Source organism: Nycticebus coucang, chromosome 2, assembly GCF_027406575.1.
Source record: "Nycticebus coucang isolate mNycCou1 chromosome 2, mNycCou1.pri, whole genome shotgun sequence".
NCBI classification, from domain to species: Eukaryota; Metazoa; Chordata; class Mammalia; order Primates; family Lorisidae; genus Nycticebus; species Nycticebus coucang.
The window spans coordinates 87,818,814-87,822,528 of NC_069781.1; the positions used below are offsets into that span (position 1 = coordinate 87,818,814).

The 3,715-nt window shown below is 43.7% G+C and overlaps 1 pseudogene; it reads left to right on the plus strand.

Moving 5' to 3' along the window:
• Nucleotides 1-1,710: 1,710 nt before the first annotated feature.
• On the plus strand, nucleotides 1,711-3,715 carry LOC128574728 (shootin-1-like; annotated as a pseudogene).

The following is a 3,715-nucleotide window of genomic DNA, read 5'->3' on the forward strand; positions in this document are numbered from 1 at the left end:
CCTGCGGGCAGGGGGCATGGTTCCCTGACTTTAGCTGCACTGGCCAGCAGAGGCTTGCTGGGTGTGGACTGAGACTGACAGGTGGGAGTGTTGTCCCCAGCTCCAACTGGGCCAGCAAGCAGAAAAATGGATACCAGTGTGGACTGAGTCTGGTGGGCAGGGGCATGGACCCCAGGCTCCAATTGTGCTGTGGGAGATGCTTGGGTTCCTCTCTGTTGAACAGGGTTTGTAACTCCTGAGACAATTTGACTAGAACTAGTGCCTGGGGCTATCCACCCTGGGACACTCTGAGGTTGACCTTCAAAGTGCTGTAGTTGAAAAGAACTAAAGCATGGGGGCAGGGCACCGCAGCTGTCTATATCTCTCCACAGCTGAGATTTAACCTAATACCGTGGCTTCTTAGGATAGGGTAGAAGTTGGCTGATATCAAAATGAAGCTACCTTGGGCTATCTTACCAAGTAGATCCTCAGAGTCTCCAACCAAAACTCAGAAAGGGGCCTTTATAAGGTTGTAAGGGATAAGCCATAATTACAAAGCCTAGAACTTTGGTAAGGGGCTGATTATCTCTACTACCTGGGAACCATAATTCAGTTTCACCCTACCAGTTCTAATAACCAAACAATGGAAAATAAACATGGTACGGAACCAACAGAAGAATTCCGGTAACATGAATAACCAGGGTAGATTAACCCCCCCAAGGAATGACAAAGGAGATACACCTGAAGATGCCGACAAATGGCTGAAATGTCAGAAATCAAATTCAGAATATGGATGACAAATAAGATCAATAGAACAGAAGAAAAGTTAGAAATTGAAATCCAAAGAGTAGTTCTAAAGTTGTCTCAAGAAATTAATGAATTCAGGCTCAGCGCCCGTAACTCAGTGAGCATGGTGCCAGCCACATACACCAAGGCTGGCAGATTAGAGCTTGGCCTGGGCCTGCTAACCAACAATAACAACTGCAACCAAAAATAGCTGGGCATTGTGGTAGGAGCCTGTAGTCCCAGTTACTTGCGAGGCTGAGGCAAGAGAATTGCTTAAGCCTAAGAGTTTGAGGTTGCTGTGAGCTGTGACGCCACAACACTCTACTGAGGGTGAATTAGTGACACTCTGTCAGAAAAAAAAAGAAAGAAATTAATGAATTCAAAGACAAAGTCACCAAAGATATGAACATGATCAGAAAACAAATAGCAGAGCTCAAGGCAATGAAAAAGTTATTCGAGGACCTCCGAAATACAGTAGAATCGCTCAGTAATAGAGTTGACCGGGCAAAAGAAAGGATCTCTGAAATTGAAGATAAAGCTTTTGAACATTCCCAAACGCTCAAAGAGGCAGACAAATGGAGAGCAAAAATTGATCATTCACCTACAAAAGGAGAAATATCAGAATGACTGCAGATCTCTCACCGAAATGTTTCAAGCCAAAAGAGGATGGTCATTGACCTTCAGTCTCCTAAAACAAAACAATTTTCAGCCCAGGATCCTGTATCCTGTTAAACAGAATTTCATTTGTGATGGAGAAATCAAATACTTTAATGCCATGCACATGTTGAAGAAATTTGCCATAACTAAACCAGCTCTCCAGGATATTCTCAGATGCATCCTCCACAATGACCAGCACAATGCTCTACCACCAAAGTAAACTCACTCAGAAATTTGAACAAAACCCAACTTCCACAGTGGCAAAAGGATTAAAAATGTTGAAACTTCCGGGTAGTGGAGCAGCACGCCACCAGCATCTTGCTTTTTTCTTCCTCCTCCCCGCGTGTACCCCTCACCGCGCCCTCCTTTCCTTTTATTACCGGCCCCACCCGCCAAAATGAACAGCTCGGACGAGGAGAAGCAGCTGCTGCTCATCACCAGTTTGAAGGAGCAAGCAATTGGCGAATATGAAGACCTTAGAGCAGAGAACCAGAAAACAAAGGAGAAGTGTGACAAAATTAGGCAGGAATGAGATGAAGCTATTAAAAAACTGGAGGAATTTCAGAAAATTTCTCACTTGGTTATAGAGGAAGTTAATTGCATTCAGAACCATCTTGAAATAGAGAAGACTTGTCGAGAAAGTGCTGAAGCTTTGGCAACAAAGCTAAATAAAGAAAATAAAACACTGAAAAGAATCAGCATGTTATAGATGGCCAAGTTGGGACCAGATGTAATAACTGAGGAGATAAACATTGATGAGGACGATTCAACTACAGACACAGAAGGTGCCACCGAGTCTTGTGTCTCCGTACAGTGTCAGAATCGAATCAAAGAACTTCGAGATCAAATTGCATCCATTCAGGAGGAAAAGAAGACATTAGCTATTGAACTGGAAAATCTCAAGAGCAAACTTGTAGAAGTAATTGAAGAAGTAAATAAAGTTAAACAAGAAAATGCTGTTTTAAATTCAGAAGTTCTTGAACAGAGAAAAGTCTTAGAAAAATGCAATCGAGTGTTCATATTAGCTGTAGAAGAGTGGGAGGAGACGCAAGAAAACCTGCAGCTGGAGAAGGACCTCCGAAAGAAAGCAGAGTCGTTTGCACAAGAGATGTTCAGTGAACAAAACAAGCTAAAGAGACAAAGTCACCTTCTGAGCTCTGTCCCTGACCAGCAGCTTTTGAAAGCTTTAAATGAAAATGCAAAACTTACCCAGCTCCTTGAAGAAGAGAGAATTCAGCATCAGCAAAAGGTCAAAGAATTGAATGAGCAACTAGAAAATGAAACACTCCATAAAGAGATACACAACCTCAAACAGCAGCTGGAACTTCTAGAAGCAGACAAAAAGGAATTGGAATTGAAATACCAGAATTCTGAAGAGAAGTCCAGAAATTTAAAGCACTCAGTCGATGAGCTCCAGAAACGAGTGAACCAATCCGAGAATTCAGTACCTCCACTGCCTCCTCCCCCTCCGCCGCCACCGCTGCCCCCTCCACCTCCCAGTCCTATCCGATCCCTCATGTCCATGATCTGGAAACGATCCCACCCCAGTGGCAGTGGTGCTAAGAAAGAAAAAGCAGCTCAACCAGAAACAACTGAGGAAGTCACGGATCTCAAGAGGCAAGCAGTTGAAGAGACGATGGATAGAATTAAAAAGGGAGTTCATCTTAGACCAGTTAATCAGACAGCCTGACCAACGCCAGAATTTTCAAAAGGCTGTGAAAGTACAGTGAATGAACTAAAAGGAATACTGGGGACACGTAACAAATCCACTAGTTCAAGAAGCTTAAAATCTCTTGACCCTGAAAACAGTGAAACTGAGTTAGAAAGGATTTTGCGGTGCAGAAAGTTGACAGCAGAAGCAGATAGCAGTAGTCCAACCGGGATATTAGCCACCCCAGAGTCCAAATCCATGCCAGTGTTGGGTTCTGTATCCAGTGTAACAAAAACAGCCTTGAACAAGAAAACTCTGGAGACAGAATTCAACAGCCCATCTCCTCCCCCCCCCAACACCTGAGCCAGGTGAAGGGTCCTGTAAATTGGAAGGAGGCACAAGTTCCAAGATTACATTTCGGCCTCCCAATAGCATTGGATGCGGGAGAAAATCTGTTGGCAGTGAAAAACGAGCTGAACAACCAGTTGTAGTTTTAGATCCTGTTTCCACACATGAACCCCAAACCAAAGACCAGGTCACTGAAAAGGATCCAACTCAATGCAAGGAGGAGAAAGGTGAAGTTGAACCAGAACACAAGACAGTGTTGAGAAAATTAAAGAGACAGACAGCTCCAGCTGCTGA